We start from the raw sequence: 22,721 nt of genomic DNA on the forward strand, positions 1-22,721 counted from the left end.
TCTGGGCATTTACTGTCATCTGACTAGAAACTTTCTTTCCCTCCTGAGTCGGGTGGGGCTGCCATTTCCTCCTCCTCCTAGTATTCTTCCTGCTCTTAACTTTCCCACTGTTCCGTGTGCATCACAGCTTAAGGAAAAGAGCTGTTTCTAAAGCCTTTTAAAAAATTACTGAGGGATTTGTTTCTGCGGCCTCCTCTTTCCTTGAGAAGACCCAAGTGACATGGCAGGCAAAGCTTGGTCTGGATCTGTTCCTTTGCACCTCCGTCACCTCAGGGCCTGGGACTGGATTCACTCTAAACTGGATTCGTTCCGGTGTTGGGCATTCCTCCACGGCGTTGAGATAGGAATAAGGCACAGAGCTGCCCTCAGAAAGGTCATCACAAACGGTCATGAAAACACCTCTGGGCAGCCCATTAGGACCTGGAGACCTTTGCATCTTGAAGAAAAATTAAGTACATTGAAATGGTGAATTATTATGATTCAGATGAAGTTGGTAAATTTTCCAATGACAAGGAGAAATGCCAGTGATATATATAATTGTTAATGGGTGGAGTGAAAATTGGGGAGCAGGATACAAAAACAGTGCAGCTTATCTCAAGGCGGAAAAATGTTATTTATATAGAGAGACCCATTTTTAACATAGGGAAGAAAGTATAAACTGTGATTGTCTAAGAGCAGTGAGATTGTGAATGATTGTGGTTTCCTTACTTAAACATATCTGAGTTTAAAAAATTCACATTGGGAGAGTAAGATGTTTTTAATCAGGGAGAAAAAAAATATTAAGAGAAAGTGGGAAAAGGGAGGTCCATGGCTGGACAAGTGTCTTTTATGAGATTCACAATTTAAAGACAGAAGCAGAAGTATCCAGTCAACACTCCTGGAGGAAGAATTTAGACGAGTAAACGAATAGGGCTACAGAGAAAACAAAGGGACACATTTACTGTTCATTGTCAAAGGTGTGTAAGAGATGCCTAATTCCTTGTATGACTCATAGAGAAAAGGTCTGTGCCCATTGTAATCAAAGCTTTCTGTCACATCTTCTGCCTTTTCTTCGTGCGTGTTGAGTATATTTAGGAAATGGTCCTGAGTTGGATGCATTAAATGCGCTTATTACCAAATGTTTACTGAGTACCCTGTGGGTCTTATTTTTATCAAAATTACTGTACCTTGCCTCAGAAAAGTAACAAGTTGGGTACTTGTTAGGGTAGTTGGTGACACGGGCTGTGAAAGAATTCACAGAGAGAAGAAAGTGTAGAGAATAAAGTTTTTATTCACTCTCCCAGAAGCAGAGGGACATGGTTGGGAGAGATATACCAGCATTTCAGGGTCGGGGCTTTGAGCTTTTATTGGATCATAATTGGATTAAAAATGGTGGAGTTGCTATTGTGTGGCCCCTGGGCTGCTGGGGAGTTGTAACAGGAGGCTGCAGTTTGTTCCCATGTTATCTTCTGCCTGTGGCTGTTCTGTTCATGCTTCCAGTAATTTCCAGTCCTGGGGACAGAAGCTCAGAAGAGTGCAATGGCCATCAGGTTTTACTAGGTCATAGGCCTGCTCGGCAAATGGTGACACATTAGCAAATGGGGCTGATTTTATCCTTTCAGTACTAGTGCAAGAATCTCTAGTAGTAGAAATAGATGCCCTTTTTATGAAAACAGAATTTTTAAAAAACAGCTGTTTGTAATATAATTTCTAATTTACATTAAGAATATTTTTATTAAGATTTTATTTATTTACTTTTAGAGAAAGAGGAAGGGAGGGAGAAAGAGAGGGAGAGAAACATTAATGTGCAATTGCTTTTTGTGTGGCCCCTACTGAGGACCTGGCCTGCAGCCCAGGCATGTGCCCTGACTGGGAACTGAACTGGTGACCCTGTGGTTCACAGACCAGTGCTCAATCCACTGAGCTACACTAGTCATGACTAAAAATATTTTTTAACATAGACTTTTATAAGTGGTGGAGTGGAGTATACACTTTGATAAATATCCTTCCTATTATTTTGTCTACACTGAGGTCATTTTTGTCTGTCGTTACAATCATACTGTATCTTTTTTTTAAGTTAATAACAAAAAAATTTAATTGCTCATGAGAACAAGACTGGGTCAGTCTGAACATGGGTCACAAAACATGTTTGTCCTATTCCTTGACTATTCGGAAAGTGAGTTACCTGTTAGACGGAAAGCCATGGTGGTGAGGAGGAAAATGGAGTGGCCAGCCCTGCAGATGTCCTGAGCTCTCGAGAACCACCAACCTCTCCCTAAGGGCCACTTGCCCACACCTAAAATGTAAGTGGCACAAAATGATTTTCAGTGAGGGTAGTAGCATCACCGTAGAAAGGGGCTCTAAGGGGTACAGAAAATCAGAATTTGGCCTTGACAAACTCAAGACAGAGGAAGAAAGACACCTTCCTCACACCCCTTCATTCTGCTGTAGCTGGCGTCACAGTATATAGTCTCTACAGAGACATTGATCTTGAAACAGTCCAGATGTTTCTCCCCGCTGCTTATCATGTTCTGGATTCAATAGTTTCCGGTGCTGAGAAAACCGGGCAGGTCCAGGTGGGGTAGGGTGAAAACACTCTTGGGCAGTGAGTATTTGCCTCCTTTGAAGGGACAGTGGCAGGGAAGCCCATAGCCCTCCGGGCAGGGCTCTCCAGGGGGAAGGAAAATGTCAGGTATGTCACAGATGTCTTCATAGGTACAGCTGTCGATTTGTTCCACAAGCAGGACTTTGACCCACAAGTCAGCCATTTCCTTCTGCAGTTAATCCCACCTTCAGAGTAGAAAGGGGTTACATGTGTCTGGGTCTCAGCACTGACGGTCCCAGGACCGACAGTGGGATTAGGCACCATACTCAGGCTTTTGATCAGCACAGGGTCCTTCCCCTCATCACAGGGTCCTTCCCCTCATCACAGGTCTCCCAGGAAAAGCTACTGATCTGGCCGGAATGACTGTTTCATTGAGACCTTTGTGAGGGCCTCAGGTCCAGAGGAAAGCAAGCCCAGGGCAAGCAGGAATGGAGCCTTCATCCTGGACATCATTGCAAAAGGTGGGTCTGAGCAAAGATAACTACAACAATCATACTGTTTCTTAAAGACAGAACTTGTTTAATGGAGAACATCCATATAAAACAATTTGCCATCCTATTTGAAAATATAGCCTTGTGTAATGACTTTTGCCTTGTAAAAATGAGCTTTTACATCTCAAATATTATTTATTTCAACCCTTCCATTTTTACTTGTGGGCTTAAATGGGAAAAGAGACTTCTCCAAAAGCAACCACAATATTATTATCCAGGTTAATCAAAGAAATTATACTCGGTCAACCTTAAGGGCCTCATTAATACTGTGTCACAATTTCTGCTACTTCCTTCCTTCCTTCCTTCCTTCCTTCCTTCCTTCCTTCCTTCCTTCCTTCCTTCCTTCCTTCCTTCCTTCCTTCCTTTTGTAAGTATTGAACAACTTAGTGAGAGAGATTTAGGTAATGCAATGGGGGAGGAGGAAAAGATATTGGAGAGAGCTGAGGACTGCAGGGAAAGAGAGGAATTGGAGATAGTGAATGTGGACAAAGTTGGGATTGACCTCCTTTCCTTTTACCAGGCTTCATTTTTGTTCTTTTAAAAACATCAGTGAAGGGGGAAAAAATCAACAAAGGGAGAATTTCAGGACACCAAAAAGGCAGAGAGGCCAGTAGAAGGGAATTTTTTCACTGCCTCTTTATTTTCTAGTCAAAACAATATTCAATAATATTTAAATATTACCTACCTTTGTTCCAACCCTCTGTGAATGAGATTGTGTTTTTTTTCTTTTCCAAATGGCCAAGTGGATCTGGCTCTCTCATTCTGGGAGAAAAGATACACAGGGTTTCTTATACTGAGTGATTCCTTCAAAGAGATAATGGAGGCAACACTTATTTGTAGATATAACATTGGATCTAAACTCTTTCCCTCATTTACAGCCATGTCGGTGAAAAGATCTTGCGCTATTTGTGCTTTTAACGTGAAAGAGCAAGTTGGCATGATTTGGACAGAAATTTCTGACCAAAATTCCAAAGCAATGTTATATTGCGGCAACATGAGCACTTTATCATATGAAAAAGATACAAAAGATTTTACTTGCTATTTGATTTGTTTATTTATTTTTTTCTCAACGAAAATAGAGAAAACTGCCCTGGCTGGTGTGGCTCAGTGCATTGAGTGCCAGCCTGTGAAACCAAAGGTCACTGGTTCAATTCCCAGTCAAGGCACCTGCTTGGATTGTGGGCCAGGTCCCCAGTTGGGGGTTTGCAAGAGGCAACTGATCACTATATCTCTCACACATGGATGTTTCTCTCCCTCTCTTTCTACTTTCCTTCCCATCTCTCTAAAAATAAATAAATAAAATATTGAAAAATGTTTGTAAAAAAGAAAAAAACTTCTTTCCTTTCTTGTATCAGGAGAATTTGATAAAAATGGAGAATTTGACCAAGGTTATCCCCAAATAACAACTCAGGAAGTTTGATTGTGAGGGAAGGGTAGCATTTTTAGGTGTTGCTGGAAAGAATGAGTAGAACAGGATTGGTTAAAAAGACATAGGAATGAGAATGAATAATCCAGGCACCTCAAGTTCAAATGTCCAAGGAACCAGGTAGGTAACCTAAATGAACGAAACAGTGGGGTATAAGGAACAGAGAAAATAGCAAGAGCTGTGAGAGACTGGAGAATACAGTTTCCTTGTACATGTTGGCCTGAGGCTGTGGGGAGTTCTGAGGGATGGTAGAACTGCTCTTGATTGTGATAGTAGTATACACAGAAATGTATGTATTGGTCAAAACTGATGGAATTATACACTGAAAAAGATGGATTTTACTGTCCATTTTTCTCTATGTTAAGTAAAATAAAAATAATAGGAAAAAACCCTATGTGGGTCAGACATAAGATGTATCAGTGGGCCACAGACATTGTTTTACAGCTTTTTAAATAATTAAGAAAATGAGGTTTGTGAAAAGATGTGAGGAATGGGACCCAGGCCCTAGACTGGAGAGATTTGCCTCAGACGGAGGAGAGATGGTCTCTATGGTAACAGGAGGAAAGGTAGTAAAGAAGGGAAAGCAGGCAGGCAAGTTTGGGGCAGAAATTTGAGGGATTTCGGATCTGATCATTTCTGTTTTGCCAGTGAGGCAAGAGGCCCAGTCATCAGCTTACTATGAGTTAAGAAGTGGAAAGTCAGATATTTCAGAAGAATGGTGATGGTTTGCTATAGCCACAGAGGAGAATTCCAGAATGAGTGAACTAGAAAAAGATGAGAAGATTGTTAAGTAGTATTTCAGGCCCTTCTGATGTTGGTGATAATAAAATAAATTAGTTAGTAATAATAACAGTGGCTTAAAACCTAATTTTACTTCTCTTTCATATAAAGGAATTATGGAGGTAAAACTAGGGCTGGTGTATGATTTCATGAAGGATCAGAACTAATACTTTTTACTTGTGCATCTTGGCTTGCAGCTTCCCTCCTCAAGGTCACTTCATGGTTCATGATGGACACAGCAACTGCAACAGAAGGCAAGAAGGGGGGCTCTTCTGCTGAGTAAACTCTCTTGAAACTTTCCTGCACCAACCACCAGACATTCTTCCTCATTTGCTGGGATGAAGTCATGTGACCACGCATGCACGCAAGAACCAGTAAGAGATGCAATCTTTTATTCCTGGCAGCAATGTGCCCAACTAGGTGCTATTGTTAAAGATTATGTATTAGCATATGGAGTTGGTAGTCTCTGCCACAGTAACTGCCCTGTCATCTGCTTTTTGCTCTCCAGTAGGGCATCTCAGGATACGACCATGGAAAAACCTGAAAGTTGATTTCACCGGAGCTGGAGTTTTATCAGATAAATTGTGTAAAAGTGCTAAGAAGCAAGAATCTAGAACTGTCCTGAGAGAGTGACTAAAACTATGAACAACAAATTCTAGACTAGGTTTGGGAGAAAAATGAGGGCAGGAGGAAGCTGACAGGTGCAGAGGGAGTAGAGCCAGCAATGACCAGACATCCTGATGCAGTGGAAGAAAGGGTCCAGTGGAAGAAATTGAGTCAGTAAGCTTGAACCATAGGAGGTCATGATGAAGAGAGGAAAGTTAGGTCATGGACAGACAGCTGCTAATCATCACTTTAAACACACGAGGTGGGACAATAACACCCTGAAGTTCAAGTGAAGATCAGGGAGTGACAAGAATCCACCACACCTCTTCCCTGTTTCTCTTTCCTTCTCACCTACTTTTTACTTCTATAACACTGCATCTGTAGTATTTCAAACTGAGGGTGTATTGGACACATCTCATGCCCCACCTCACATCCCCTTGGCCCCCATTTAACTCCAGTTATTTTTGCAACAGCCAGGTGTGACCTGACACAATACCTTCCCACAGGTGTGACCTGTGGCACTACTGGATCTCCGCTTCATCAGGAATCTCTCATGCTCTGCCCCAGTGTTTCTCTGACCTGCTGGGCACTCACTCACATGTGAACCTGAAAAGGAGGGAGAAAGTCAGTAGCCAGGGGACAGTCCTTGACCACTGGGGACCACGATCTGGTAAATAAATGCTCCCTCTCATCTCCTTCAGGGTGAACAATTCTGAGGTGCATTCCACTTGGCTCTCCAGAGGGTCCTAGCAGGACTGAGCCCCAGGTGCCTATAACTGTGACCAGCTTTATAATACTTTTTAAAAATTGTGTTAATACACAACACAATTTTATAACTTGAAATGAAATTTACCTTTTTAAGAATTTTACAGTGTATAACTCAGTACATTTAGTTGTGAGACCATCACCACTATAGCTGCAGAACACTTTCACCATACCTTCCCCCCCAAAAAACCGCCCCCCCAAAACCTCATACCCATGTAGCTATCACTCTTTGTTTCTCCTCACCTAAATCCTGGCAACCACAAATCTCTATTCTGTTCATATAAATGCAATCATACAATATGTGTTCTTTTCTGGCAGTATTCTTTTACTTAGTATATGTTTCTGAGATTTCACCCATGCTGAAGCATGTATCAGTACCTCATTCTTTTTTTTCTTAGTGAAATAAAACTTATTAGTACTTCATTCCTTTTTATGACAGAATAATATACCATTGTATGGATGTACCATATTTTGTTCATCTATTTATCAGCTGATGAACATTTAGGTGTTTCCACCTTTGGCTATTGTGAATAGTGCTACTGTGAATGATAATGCATTTTTATGTTGGCTTTTCCCCTTCCCTGTTAGTCTGGAGATAGAATGGTGGGAAAGAATCTGGAAGTACAGAGGCCACTGCAATAGTCCTGGTGGAAAGGGGCCACTTGGAGGTCTGGACCAAAGCAGTAGGAATGGAAAGAAGGGGCTCGATTTGAGAAACATGCTGAATTAGGACTGACTGCGTTTGGTGATGGTGTGAGAGAGACAGGAACCCAATGGAGAGGGGAGGAAAAATGAGGATGGTGCTGATATTTTAACTTTAAAACAGTCTTCAATTGTTGCCACTTTTAGAGCTCAAACATTTGCTAATTTTGACAGCTAGTATATTAATAATTACTATTCTAATAAATCCCATACAAATCCATCCACCTGAGGGGAAAAGTATTTCCAGGTTCCTAGAAGCAGGGCCAATTTAGAGTTTGTAGGGCGCTAAATAAACATTTAAGTCACCCAAAGTCAGCATGTCAACATCATCTGTTGGTCGATCTTCTAAGATCCCTCAAGATGTGTATCACATTGGCCAATGGGAGTGACCTGCTCATCAGGCTGCCCTTCTGGAACCGGACCCTGGCCAGAGCGCCCAGGGAGGACCTCATCATAGATGTGAGTCCTGAAACTCCTCAGGGCATTTTTCTGGTCAACCCCCATGTGTAAGGAGGAGAATTGGCCAGGGGAAGGAAGAGGGTATAGAAAATCAGAAAGTCAGAGGTCCCCAAAGAGGTAAAGTGGGAATTGCGGCCCATGTGGGACCAGTCCCAGGCTGGACAGCAGTGTTAGCCCCTGCTGGAGAGGGACTGAGAAAACTTTGAGGATGGCACTTCAAGGTGCAGGGCCCTCTGAGAGCCTCACTTGCCCATATCTAAGGGTGGTGGAATGACCTGGCATAATATGAACTTCTGGAAGCAGAATGGGAAATGCAAAGCAGCATTTGTTTTATGTGTGTCTTACTTGCCACACACCATGCAAGACTCTTGCGCCTTTCGATCCTCATAACTACCTTGTGATGTAGGTACTATTATCAAACCCATTTTACAGATGAGAAAACTGTGTCCCAAAAAGAATATGACTTCTCACAAGTCACCCAGTGGTGAATCCAGGTTCTAAAATGTGTTCCCTTTCTATACCCCACGTTACTGCCCATGAAGAGTCTTCCCTTTTCCACTTCGACTAAAAGGGCGTGTACTGTTCCTACAAGGAGTATGGCACTCTGATCTTTTCTCTGGTTGCTGGACATTCTCTAGCTGGCTGTGTACATTACACACCGAGTTTCTGTGACTAGGTTTTGGCCATGGCCGAAGCCTGCTCTGATCTCTTGATGAAGGGATACAGAGCAGGAGCACCCTTCCCTGGTTTGTATCTGATGGCTCCTACACCCATGTCGCAGGGCGAAGGACTCCACCTACACCTGACAATTACCTGCTTGTGGTATGGGGAAGGTTCAACTCACATGTGGAATGAACACAAGCAACTCCCTGAACAACTTTTAAACCTGAGGAAGAGCTATTAGGCTAGGTGATGGGAGGTTTATTTAAAACCTGACAGGAAATCAGCTTAAGATAATTCTGAGATGGCATAAGATAATTCTGAGTCAGTCTTTGGTGATGTTAATGATTATTCTGGTTTGGATTCTCGTTAGTTGGGACAGACTTTGGGCAAAAATCATTAAGGTAAGGTGTGGCTGTTCTCTAACCTTGGCTGATGAAATCATGCACCTGGGCAAGGGGCCAGGTGAAAATTTAAAGACAGTGATGTGGCTAAGTCATTGTTTCAACTCTTTCACCGGGATCCCTGGCTAAGAGATGGCATCATCTCTTGTGAGGCGTTGGCTTGGGATCAAGTAAGAGCTTCACTACTTTTACAGACACATTGGTCTCCTTCTCTTGATGTCCCTCCTTTCTCCTAACCTATTATATATGGCCCCATAAAATATCTACAAATGAATCAATAAAATAGAGCTCCTGTGGAGGAAGCAACTCAAGATTTTCATGGGGAGTTGATAATGGAAAACCCCATTTCCTTGTAAACACAGCCTCCTGAAAGGTAACATCTACATAGTGTTTAAGAATGACACACGGTGTCCTGTGACTTTAGCAACACCTCAGGGCTGGGGCAGGGAGGTCCTGAGTGTAACCATTAATAAAGTTCCAAGGTTCAAAACAGCAGCTGTTTCTACTCGTGGGAGAGAATTACAGTCCCCTGAGAATGACACTTACCTGTGATCTTGTGAAGGAGTAAAGAAGATGCCCCCCAGCAGAGTCTAATATCAGCACAGACATTATTTCTTCTATGTGGGTATTTATCCCAAGATCTGAAAGCTAGTACCCATTCTTAACATCTGACCTATAGAAATGGGGTTATAGATATGGAATGAGGAGCTAAAAAAGAAGTCTGGTTTCTAAGGCACTTGATATAAAAGTAGCAGAATTTCTGGATGAGAAAATGACTTCCAGGTTAACTCATTTCCCAGGACTAGTCCCAAAATTTGGTCATCCCAGTTAGTTTTCAAGTTAGGATACCTGGACTGAGTGCCTAGGGAAGCTGCATGCACTACATCAGCCCCAGGAAGTACCATATGTTTTTACCATAGTTTCAGGCTTGTTTGGTTATTCTGGAGAAAAAGACAATGGTTCCCCCAGTGGCTTATGTTCAGCTGCTGCCCCATGCCTTGGTTGTGTGCCTTCAGTGTGGCATGAAATCATGGTCCTGTAAAAGCAGTAAAGACAGAGAAGGGTTATGCAAGGTTTAGGCCTCAAAGTCAACAGAAATGAGTTTCAGGTTGCCGGGCTGACAGAACGGAGAAGGGACAGGTCCATGGCTACCTGTATGGCCAGTCTGACCAGCAGCACACTCTCAGAAGTACTTCCCTCACTGCCAGTGTGACTATTCCAATTTGTGTTTATAAAACATCACTTTCTGTTATGGAAGTTAGTTGTTCTTACAAGACAGATTAGTGTAGTGTTAGGGATTCAGTCCAACCTTCGGAGCCTCCTTGAGACTGGATTACTACAGGATTCTCAAACCTGAGTTTGAATCCTGTCTCTATGATTAGCCTGTGTACATGAACACATTATATCCCCTTTCTAAGTCTCAGTTTCCTCATCTTCAAATGAACAAAATAATAATACATCTCTACAGGTTGTGAGGATTTCAGGAGATAATGCTTGAAAGCAACTGAAATAGTGCTGGGCACCAAGTCAGCTCTTAATAAGTAAAAAAGATTAAGATTATTTAAGAAGTATATATCTGCTCAAGTAGGGCCCTTCTCTTTTCTTGGCCTTCCTTATTTTTGCTGAAGAATCTCTTGGCTAGGACAACAGAGACTGACTAGTTGGTAATGAACTTCATTACCTGTCATCTCATTTCATTTCTGAGTAGTTCACCCACTGTCTTAATGTGCTTACTTATGGTGATTTCCTCAGTAAATGACTCAAGTTTTGGGGTAGGACTTTGGGAAGGAGGCAGGACTATGGGTTGTTGACACCTTATTTGATAGAATAAAAATGGAAGGGCAAAGGTGTTTGTTGAGAACAACAAAGCTGGGTCCAGCATCTGGAAATTGCTGAGCCTCGCAGAGGACTTCAGTTACCACAAAAGTTTTCTGCTGAATGCAGAATGATGATGATAACTTACATTCTCTAGATTTCTAAATTCACCTGTCACTTGAGTGAGTGAATGTCCCCAGTGCCAGGGAGAGAAAGTATGTTACTTTTTTTTTTTATATTTATTCATTTGAGAGAGTGAGAGAAACATAGATTTGTTGTTCCACTTACTTATGCATTTGTTGGTTGCTTCTTGTATGTGCTCTGACCAGAGATTGAACCCACAACCATGGTGTATCGAGATGACACTCTGACCAACTGAGCTACCTGGTCAGGGTCAAAATGTTGCTTTTAAAAAAATTACTTATCATAGTGTAAATGCAACATAGAAGACTCAAGTTAAGAAATGCATGTCTTTAAATTCAAAGATTGACTTCACTATCACCTCCCCATTAACTAAAAGCTTAAATTTATAGATTGGACCACAAAGAAACTGATGGTGACCCATTAAATTCCATCCTAGCCCTTGTGAAAATAATCTGTATCTGCCCTCTTGACATACTCAACATATCCCAAGCTCAATTCATTTTTCCCCTTAAACTGCCTCTTCCTCCCAAAGACCCATTTCTGTCAATGGCTTTATGATTGACAAAAATCTTCATGTGATCTTTGATTCTTTGACCACCTTTCCCCTCTGTTCAAGAGTCACCAGGTCAAGCTGACTGATTAAGATCCTGAGCTCCATGGTAAGACTCTCTTGGATTTGATACCTGGATTTACCACTTACAGCTGTGCAACATTAGGCCTGTTACTTAACCTCTCTGCTCCTTAATTGCTTCATCTTTAAAATAAAAAAAATAGCAATTAATTTCTCACAGTTGCTGTGACAGTTAAGTGAAATAATGCACTGGCACACAGTAAGTACTGACTCAATGCAGTTCTGCTAATTTTATTATTACAAATAGTCTAGGATGTGTTCCCTCCTCCCTATTTTTATTATAACTGCTCCATTTTAAGGTCTTACCATTTTTTGGCCTAGGTTAAAAATAGTGATGTTCAGACTTCCACCACGATGGAGGCGTAGGTGGAAACACTTTGCGTCCTTGCACAACCAAATCTAAAAACAACAAAGTTTTAACAACAATAAATGCAACCAAACCACACAGAAAATCGACAATACGGAGTCCGAAAATAACAAACCCCTCAGCTAAACTGGTGAGAGGGGCGAAGCCAGCAGCAGAGCGGGTCGGGCAAAAACGATCCCACGACCTGGGAGGTGTGCAGGCAACCGAGGGCGCGGGTCGCTGGTGCGGGGTAGTTACGGGAAGGCGCAGCGCGACTAGCTGTCTGTGGTTGGTCACACATTTGCACGCAGATAAACCACGGAAGAGGCGAGCATTGAGACAGATCGTGCAGGTCCCGTCAGTGCAGGGCAGCGGACTTGCACATTTGCGCTCAGATAAACAGGCAGGGGCGAGCTGTGAGGTGGACTGGGCAAGCAGAGAGGACCGCCATTGCTCCCTCTCTGACCCCACCCCCACATACAGTGTCATAAACCAGCGACCTGGGTGGCCCCACCCTGGTGAACACCTAAGACGCCTCTCCTCATATGTAACAAGCACAAACAGATAAAAACATGGCTCAAGAACAACTCAGAGCCCCAGAGCCAATAAATCTAAGCGATGAAGAAATAGCCAAACTTTCAGATGCACAGTTCAAAACACTGGTGATCAGGATGCTCACAGAACTGGTTGATTTTAGTCACAAATTAGAGAAGGCTAAACTAATTGAAATGAATGGTAATGCACAGGAAACCAATAGTAATGGAAAGGAAACTGGGACTCAAATCAAGGGAGTAGACCAGAAGGACGGAAAAAGTGACCAAACAGAAAAATATGAAGAAACAAGAATTCGAAAAAATGAGGAGAGGCTTAGGAACCTCCAGGACATCTTTAAACGCTTTAACATCCAAATTATAGGGGTACCAGAAGGGGAAGAGGAACAGTCACCAGTGGAAAACTTATTTGAACAAATAATAAGACAACTTCCCCATTCTGGCAAAGGAAATAGACTTCCAGGAGATCCAGGAAGCTCAGAGAGTCCCAAAGAAGTTGGACCCAAGAAGGAACACACCAAGGCACATCATAATTTACATCAGCCAAGATTAAAATGAAGGAGAAAATCCTAGAAGCAGCAAGAGATAAGGGGACAGTCACCTACAAAGGACTTCCCATCAGACTGTCAGCTGATTTCTCAAAAGAGACCTTACAGGCAAGAAGGGGCTGGAAAGAAGTATTCCAAGTCATGAAAACCAAAGACCTACATCCAACACTGCTCTATCCAGCAAAGCTTTCATTTAGAATGGAAGGACAGATAAACTGCTTCTCAGATAAGATCAAGTTCAAGGAGTTCATCATCACTAAGCCTTATTATATGAAATGTTAAAGGGACTTACCTAAGAAAAAGATAAAAAAGATGAACAGTGAAAGGACAGCAAACTCACAGTTATCAACAACCACACCTAAAACAAAAGCAAACTAAGAGGACAGCTAGATCAGGAGCAGAAACATAGAAATGAAGATCACATGGAGGGTTAGCAATAGGGGAGTGGGGGAAGGAGAAGGGGGGAGAAGGTACAGAAAATAAGTAGCATAGACAGTAGATAGAAAATAGGTAGGGGGGAGGGTAAGAATAGTATGGGAAATATAGAATCTAAAGAACTTGAGACACGTGTTCATGAACTAAAGGGGGGGAATGGTGGAGGAGGGGTGCGCAGGGTGGAGGCTAATGGAGGGGGGAAATAGAACAAATGTAATGGCATAGTCAATAAAATAAAAAAAATATTAAAAAATAGTGATGTTCAATTGTATCCCGCTTCCATATTTCCCTCTATTTACTTTGACCTGCAGAGCTCTGCCAGAGTGGTCTTCCTTAAATACCATGCAATGCTTGAGCAGAGTCCATAATGGCTCCCTAATACCTATGGCTTCTGATCCTATGGGCAGCTGCCCAGTTACCTATGGGCAGTTTCCAAGTCCCTCAAGAATTTACCCTGCTCAGGGTCGGTCCAAGTGACTGAGGGCACAAGCTCTGATATGCCATTTCCTAACTGTGTAACCTTAGGTTACTATGTACCTTCGGTCAGTTCAAAATCCTCACAGAGGTAGGTTACATATCCTACAGGTGCAGGGGCACAGATGTCTGGCTCCTCTCTTACCTTGGATGTCCTGTGTACTTTTCCCTAAGAATTGAGAAGAAGGCCCTGTCCTGGGAGTTGCCCAAATTCATGTGAATATTTCTACCACCCTTTATTCCTTCTCTTCTCAGTTTTGAGGAAGTAGAAGTGAGAGAGTAGAAAATACCCATACCTTTCCGTGGCTGGCATGGCTTTGTTGGTTGAAAAATCGTACTGTACACCAAAAAGTTTGTGGGTTCAATTCCCAGGAGGGCAAATACCTAGGTTGAGGGTTCAGTCTCAGATTGGGGTGCATTTAGGAGGCAGCCAATCAGTTTTTCTCTCTTACATTAATGTCTCTCAAATCAATGAACATATCCTTGAGTGAGGAGCAAAAAGAAGCTACCTATACTTCAAGTCTTGCCGTACTTTCTCTTTTCTCTCCCTTCCAGGACCAGATGGTTTTTAGCTCCCTTTTCATCTCCTATGTTCTTCTCTAATTTCTTATCTCCTTATTTTGTACTCCAGCATCATAGCCTAAAATTAAAGGCTAAATGGCATAAGGGAACAGGATTTGTTATATTGAAGGGTGTGAGAAAGTACTGACTCTTATAAGATAAACTCCCATAACGAGACATCCTTGTTCAGTTTGTTTATAGAGTGCCAGGTGCTGGGAATACAACAATGATCAAGATACTATCCCTGCCCTTAAGAAGCTTCCATTTAGAGTGAGAAGACAGACTAGAAAAAGGTTATAACACAATATGGTAAGTGCAATATGGATGATATTTACAAGATGTTGTGGCAATACAGAAGGGCAACCCATTCCAGCATGAAAGGGCTGGGGGTAGGAGGTGGGGCTGTGGATAAGCTTTGTATTACAAAGGTTGGGGTGGCATGAGAATAAGATAAGAGGGACAATGTCAAGAGACCCATCTGGGAGTCCAAGTGGAGCGAGCAAGCTGACTGGTTGTGTGGTCATGTCTTGGAGACTGGTGGAGGTTGCAGCATAACTGACCAATGGACCAAAGAGTAGATTGCAGAATTAAAAGAAGCTTTTTCACTATTTAACAAGATGGTGATGGACCCATAACAACAAAACTATAATGAGGTCTATTTGGCAGAATCTCAGAGAAGCAGAGTCACAGAACATGATTAGTGAAATGGATGCTGAAGGTAGAGGTATAATTGACTTCTCAGAATTTCTGACAATGAGGCAAGTGAAATCAAAGACACAGGCAGTGCAGAAAAAATTTAGAGAAGCATTCAGTGTGTTTGATAAGGATGGCAATGACTATCTTAATACAGTAGAGCTTTGCCATGTGATGACAAACCTTGGAGAGAAGTTAACAGAAGAAGAGGTTGATGAAATGATCAGGGAAGCAGATGTTTATGATGATGGTTGAGTAAACTATGAACAGTTTGTATAAACGATGACAGCAAAGAGAAGACATTGTACAGAATGTTACATTTCTTGTACAAAATAGTTTATTTGCCTTTTCTCCATTTGTAGTTTATCTGCAAGAGGTTTCCTCTACTGTCAATAAAAATATGCATAGATAGCAATGAAGACTTCATTGCTCCATGTTTTCTTCCCTTATCTTACTGTCATTGTCCTGAAGCCTTATTTTAGAAAATCTATTAAATAACGTGGTTAACTCTGGATATATCTAAGCCCTTCTGCACATCTAAACTTAGACAAAGTTGGTCTAATGAGGGAACATATGGACTATGCCTTTTTTGAAGCAGTTTTCTTTAGGAATTGTCAGCATGTTGTTGCTGAAGTGTGATGTAACTCTGCGTGGATTACAGACAGGCAACAATATGTACTTAAAAGTTGCACTACTGCAAAACGGGTATATTATCGAGGTACACATACACTTTTTTTTTTTTACTACTGGCTCTATGCCAGAAACATTTCCCTTTTCTTGTTACTTGCTTTTTAAACTTTATTTAGCCACTTAAAGAAAATCTGCTTATGGCACAATTTGCCTGAAATCCATTCCAAGTTGTATATTTGTTTTCCAATAAAAAAAATTTACTCACCTCCCACTCCACCAAAAGAGTCCCAACTGGGAGAACACTCTATCTAAAGGCATGGAGGCATGAAATGATATCATGTGCTTTAGGACCTAGGTATAGTTTCATATAACTGGAATATCAAGTAAGGGAGCAGGTATGGCAGGGGATGAGGCATTCTGGCTTTATGAAAAAGCTGCTAATGAAGTGTGTATTCACAGTATGTATAATAAATATTAATAAAGAAAGACATAAGAATCAGAAAAAAACAAGACAATGGTTCTGAATGAAAGTAACTCTGAGAAGGTCTCTGGGAGCCAGAAGCAGCCAGGCTTGGGCTATCTCATAGAGGATTTGCTCCTCTTATTCTTCAAGCTACAGTTTGTGTTTCCAGTCCAGCCATTTTTATTTGCCAGTTTTATTCCTGGATTATGTACGGTTATTTACAGAAGAGGGAAAAGGAAAAAGTGACTGAATGTAGAAGAGGAAGAGGGGGTTTATAAAATAGATGTTTAATCAGCTCTTCACTTGGGTATCTAATAGACATCCCAAAGTCTACACATCCAACCTGAAACTTCCGATCTATGCTCACAAATCTGCACCATCCATAGTTTCCTCAACTCAGTGGATAGCAGCTCCTACTTTCCATTTACTTAGCCCTGAAGTCTCCACGTCCATCCTTCATTCCTCTGTTTCTATCATGTTCCATACCCAGTCCATTAGGAAATTCTGTTGGCTCTTCCTTCAAAATACTCATCTACCCCAAATCCAACCACTTTTCACCTGAATCTACATCATCTCTTATCTTGATTACTGCATCAGCCTTCCAACAATTCTCCCTGCTGCAACTCTTGACCTTCTATATAATCTATTGTCCTCACAATGTCCAGAACAATCCTTTAAAAATGTAAGTCAAATATCACCCCAAACCCCTTTTCACCCAGATTAAAACCAAAGTTCTTACAATGAATTGCTTTAGAAGCTTTGCTCTTGTCATTACCTCCACCAGAAATACTCTTTTCCCAATAATTTAGTTAGCTGTCACCTTCTTAACTCTTTGCTAAAATTTCACTGCTCAATGAAAGTGACCCTGCTTACCTATTTAATATTGTAATCTCCTACTCCCACCCCCATACACTCCAGATTCTCCTTATCTATTCCACTTTTTCTTTTCTCCACAGTCCTTATCACTTCTAATATAGTATATAAGGTGTTTATTATCTTTATTGTTTAATTTCTTGTCTCCCTCTTCTAGGCTGCAAATTCTACAAGGGATTATTTGGCTCACTGATGTATCCTGCTTAAAACAAAGGTGAAATGAATGAATGAATAAATGGATGAATGAATGAAAGATAAGTGGAGATTATCCATTGAAAACTCCACTTTACATTATTCAAATTCCCCTTTCTTAAACTCAGAAGCTTAGGTATGGAGAAACAAAGGAATCAGTTACATGTATCTTAATTCTAGGGACTAAATGAAAAGGAAAACAAAAGTTTCCCTATGGCATGACTGTGAGTAGAGGAAAGACTGATTTTTTTAACATTATGATATAGTTTCTTGTCCTTAAGTTTTACATGAATAAAGTTATGACTTTTTTTCTGAATTTTGTTTGTATATATGTGTTCTTTAAGGCCTTTTCTACCACTGAGATTATAACATGTTCTTTTATACTTGTTCTAATGCTCATAGAATTTAGTTTTGCTTTGCTTATTAAGTTTAGCTCTGATCTTTAATCCATCTGGAATTTAGGCTTGTGATTTGTGAGAAGTAGGGGGCAAACATCACTCTTCACAAATGATTAGCCAGGTGGTCCCAAATCATATATCAAATAGTCCAGCCTTGGTTCATTAGTTTGAAATATCACCTTTATTCTGGCATTAATATCAAACTATTTTTAATTATCATGACATTACACTATATTTTTATTTTTCTGGTGGTAATCTCTGATCTTATTACAATTCACTATAACTAGTTTTGGCCTAACTAAAACAGATAGCCACTCATGTGTCATTTTTTGAGCATTTATTATGTGTCATGTGCTGGAAATAAAAATACGCTGGCCAGACTCAATTGTCCAAATATAAATTCAGAGGATTGAGGTCTAGACTCTCCTGTGTGTGTATTAAAATTTTCTTTTTTAATTTAAATTTTATTTTCGATCAGTTTCCATTCAATATTATTTTGTATTAGTTTCATGTGTACAGAATAGTGGTTAGACAATCATATACTTTACAAAGTGTTCCCCCTAATATTTTCAGTACCCACCTGGCAGCATACATAGTTATTATATTATTGACGATATTCCCTATGCTATACTTTACATTCTTGTTACTATTTTGTAACTACCAATTTGAAGAGGGAGACAAGAAATTAATCCCTTCACCTTTTTCACCCAGTTCCCAAACTGCACTTCCCTCTGGCAACCTTTAGTCTGCTTTCTGAATCTGTATAGACTCCGATTTTTTCATTGTTTTTTGGAGGGGTGGTGATGACAGTTTTTTCCTCATAAGTATTGGTTATATTGCTGATGAATTTAGAAATAAGAAAGACTATCTTTGCTAACTTTTTCTGAAATAGTATAAATATGATTCAGAGATTGAGACTCTAATAAAATAATTAGAGTTGTGGGCCAGATTGAGAACTCAAGTTGGATAATAATTTTTGCCCTAAAAATGTAGACAAAGGCTGGGAAATGAGAAAAGCAGGATGTGGCATCATATCCTAAAAATCATTCTTACTAAAATTTATTCCCTAGCCTTAGTCTAACAATTAGGTGGCAAATGACTGTTCAAGTAAATATTAGGGAAAGGTCTTTCCTCTCCCTCTATTAAACTTATATTGAGAGTTACACACCAAGTCATGCCCAATGAAGCATCACTACATCCTAGGAAGATGTATATTCTCATGAGCACATTTAATTGTATGTTCCTAGTCCCTCAGATTAACCTTTCGGCCAAGTTAGCTCATTTTATTTCCGAAAGATATGGGGTAACCATGGTCCAATGTTGAGCAAAAGGTGATGAGGATCAGTTGGAAATTGCAATCAGGGAAAAGGTTCAGGTGTAATCTGTAACACTAGGAGTAACACCAGGAAGTCTACCACCTTTACTCAGGTCAAAGCAGTTCAATTTTAAAAACTTTTAAACAGGGGGTCTTTAAAACTTTAATGCTCCCTCCTCACACACAGTAATTAAAGAAATGTTGACATCTGCTTATGCATGGTAGGCACAGTAGTAATATTCAAATATAATTCATTTGAGTGTCAGATTGGACCTCTACCCAAGTATTTATCAAGCATCTACTATTATGGGGATAGAGAAATGAATTACAGACACAATTCCTTCCCTCAGTCAAGAAACTGCCCCTTCCCAAATAAGCACTTTATGTCACTGTCCAAAAATAAATGAGCAGTCTTATAACTAAACTGTGGAATGACAGAGCTCTTTGTTTACATAATTGGTATCCAAGGAAATCTCAACCTAAAGTTGATTATAATTCTCATAATTTATGCTCTACATATTCTGTTCTTTTTAAACAGCAAGTCCAAATGTGATTATCCAGGATTCATGACCTGCTTTGCCAACCTAAAGCTATTTTATACTGCAATCGGATTAGTTTAGTTTTAATATGACACTAGACATTACTGGATGGTCCCTATGATTTAAGACTTCACCTTAGGAAGCATTCCTACTATTATTAACCAGACTCTCCAAGAACACAGGCTTCTCTAGCACAAAGAGTGGTTGGTTACATTCAGGGCTGCCACATGGGAGTATTTTCCAGGAGATGTCATGTAGGCGTCAGGGTAGGCATGTGTTGTTTGAGGTTAAATTTGGAATCACAAAATGCATACAGAATAAACCCAGGATTTGCAAGATCTGAGATCACTGAAAGAGAAAATCAATGCAATGCCTGAGCACTGAGACACATGTTACATGTTAACTTCCTAATATCACTAAAGAGGATTAAATCTATAGAAAGATGGAAAATGGACATTCAGTGGTAAAATCCTAAAAACACACCAGGAAATGGCAGCACTGGCCTTTAAAGAACATATCCCAGAAGTTATTCTTAACCTGTTTTCACATCCTCGCTAGTATAATACTAGCGAGACCCTACCAGTAGATATTCAGTGTAAGAATTTCTCTCCTTTCCTTAGTTTTTTTTGGTCTAAAAAGAACTACATTTAATAAACAAGGAAAAGGCCTTTCATTGATTCTCATAACTACCCCAGAGCTCCATTCCAGAATTTTAGGATGAAAGTGTTCAGAGGTGAAATGGAGAAGCAAAAATTATTATCCAACTTGAGTTCTCAATCTGGCCCACAACTCTAATTGTTGCAGATTCCTGTTATGAAACGAGGATCCTGCACCAGTTTACACAGAGCACTGTTCCAAAGGCACAGAGTAAACATTGCTGACAAAACTTCTGAGTGCTCTAATGAGTAGAACTTGAGTAATAACTAATTCCTAAGTATGATGCATGTGTAGGGTTGGAAGTAAAGGGCATGCTTATTCTGGTAATCACTTACAGAAAAGGTGGTCTTTTCTCTGGAAACAAGTCTTATTAGTCATAATGTGCCATACTGGGCAGTTCTCAAGAGAACAGGCACCACTGCCCTAATTTAGCTCTGGCACACATTCACATTCTCTTTATGATTCTACCACCACTCTCCACCCCCAACTCCACCCCACCACCACCTCCTTTTTTACCCCCAAAAGTAATGAAATAATAGTTGATGGCACCACCTAAAAGGTAGCATTACAGAAGGTGTTCCCTGGGCTTTGGAGTCATTTCTAGATTAGAATTCTGGTACCATTACATAGCTGAGAACACTCACTTCATCAATGTTCTGCTTTCATATGCTCCTTTCATTTTTCAAAGTTAGAGGTAGGCTCTAATGAATTTAGAAACAGGAAATACAAAGCAGCCTTTCCCCTTTCTGATCATATTCTTGCATTATCTAGTACCCACCTGTAGTCTGGCTAGATGTCTAGCTGTAGTAAGCCTTGTTTCCTAGCACTCACTCATGACCATAACTTACAACTTTCCTTGAAAGTGCTCTTGCAGTCTCAGTGAAGCTGAAGCTAGACAATGGTGGTCTTTTGGGAACTTTCATCCAACAAAGCCAACACTGTCTTCTCCATACACTTAGGTTTGTATTTGCTACTCAATTTTTATATTAAACACTTTTCACATTCATTTATATGGACAGTTATCATAAAAATATTTAGGGAAAGAGGATTCTGCGTTGTACTAAGTCCATCATGATGTTAACATTGATAGTTCTTTTAGAATGTAGGTACTTACAGAATCTGAGGATATTATTAAGCTTTCATGGACCAAAGACTAACAAGAAATACTATAGTGGTACACTTAGTACCATCAAAGCCACTACCTTTTGAAACACAATTTAGATGAGAAATAAAGGCTTAAATTTTAAGGATGAATACCATACCTAAGATAAATCATCTTGATCTCACAAGGCTCACTAGGAAAGATAGTCCATTCAAAGAAGATAACTGAGGAGAGTTTAATAAAGATACTAATTAAAAGGGGGTCGGCAGAGTTTAGGGAAGCCAAGTCAAGATGGTGAAGTACCTTCAGCAATGTTTAGATCTTTCTGCAGTGAGGGAAATATTTTATATTTACATTGTCTAGTATCATAGCCATTAGCCACATGTGGCTATTGAGCACTTAAAATGTGGTTAATGCAACTAGGCCACTGATTTCTTAATTTTATTTAATCTCTATTAAGTTTAAATAGCCACATAACTAATGGCTATTATATTGAACAGTGCTGCTGAGGCTTAGTAAAGAGCTATTACAAGTCCTAGGCCTGAAAAGGTAGGAAGGAATGATTACTGGAACCTGGGGTGATGCAGAATTAGAGCAGTATCTTATAGAAGAGGATTACATGACAGGAGCTGTGGCTTTTGATAGAATACAGACTTTGCCAACTTGTGGACTGGTAGGGGAAACAATGGGAATACCAACTCACTCTTCCAGCCCTACAGCTCCCTCTTGTGCCTCTGACTGGCTGAACTCCCCAGAAACTAGAGGGTAAGGAAAACTCAGTGATGTTATTCCATGAGTCAGCCTCCTCCAGCATAGACCATACTGAAGGGTGGAGAATAGATCTGAAGCAAAACATTATACAATGTACATAATGAATTGAAGCATCAACTGTTTGGTTTATAAGCATTCATAAACCTAAATAAATATGGAACCAGTGGCAAAAATGGAATGAAAGCATGTTTTTCAATAAAGTCCTACAATTATTATTAAAGCTATCGAAGAGTTCCCTGCTGCACAAAATGGGATAATGCTTTAATCAAACTGCAACTGGGTTCATTTTAGGTTTCACTCATGAAGAATGAGGTCAATACCACAACCCTTGAACTATATTCAACCTTAGATTCTTACCAAGAATCTGTGTGAAACTTTTTCCAAGGTACCATCTCAAATTGCAAAGACTTGGAGCGGAAGTTTTTCACTTGACTCAAGCTAAAGGTTGTTATAACTCAATAAATGGATAAACATAGATTAGAAAATAGGAGGAAGACACAGGGATCCAAAGGCCCCCCAATTCCTACTCTGGGACTATATGACCATCCTCTTAAGACAGGCCTCCTTGTTTTATTTTTGTACTACCTCTCTGGAGATGGTACATGTTTTAATAACCTTTCAGACTTCACTGGATAGTAGAGCTAATTAAAGAAAAAAAAAAAGATGGGGCATAGAGGCTGTGGGCAGACCTACAGCCAAAGTCAAA

General features: G+C 40.4%; 2 pseudogenes; one reads left to right on the top strand and one right to left on the bottom strand.

Moving 5' to 3' along the window:
* Positions 1-2,264: 2,264 nt before the first annotated feature.
* Positions 2,265-3,034, bottom strand: LOC119056494 (ganglioside GM2 activator-like; annotated as a pseudogene).
* An 8,787-nt stretch (positions 3,035-11,821) lies between these two features.
* LOC119056493 (calmodulin-like) lies at positions 11,822-15,330 on the top strand (annotated as a pseudogene).
* The last annotated feature ends 7,391 nt before the right edge of the window (positions 15,331-22,721 follow it).

Source organism: Artibeus jamaicensis, unplaced genomic scaffold (genome assembly GCF_021234435.1).
Source record: "Artibeus jamaicensis isolate MK-2021 breed Jamaican fruit bat unplaced genomic scaffold, CSHL_Jam_final contig_1132, whole genome shotgun sequence".
NCBI classification, from domain to species: Eukaryota; Metazoa; Chordata; class Mammalia; order Chiroptera; family Phyllostomidae; genus Artibeus; species Artibeus jamaicensis.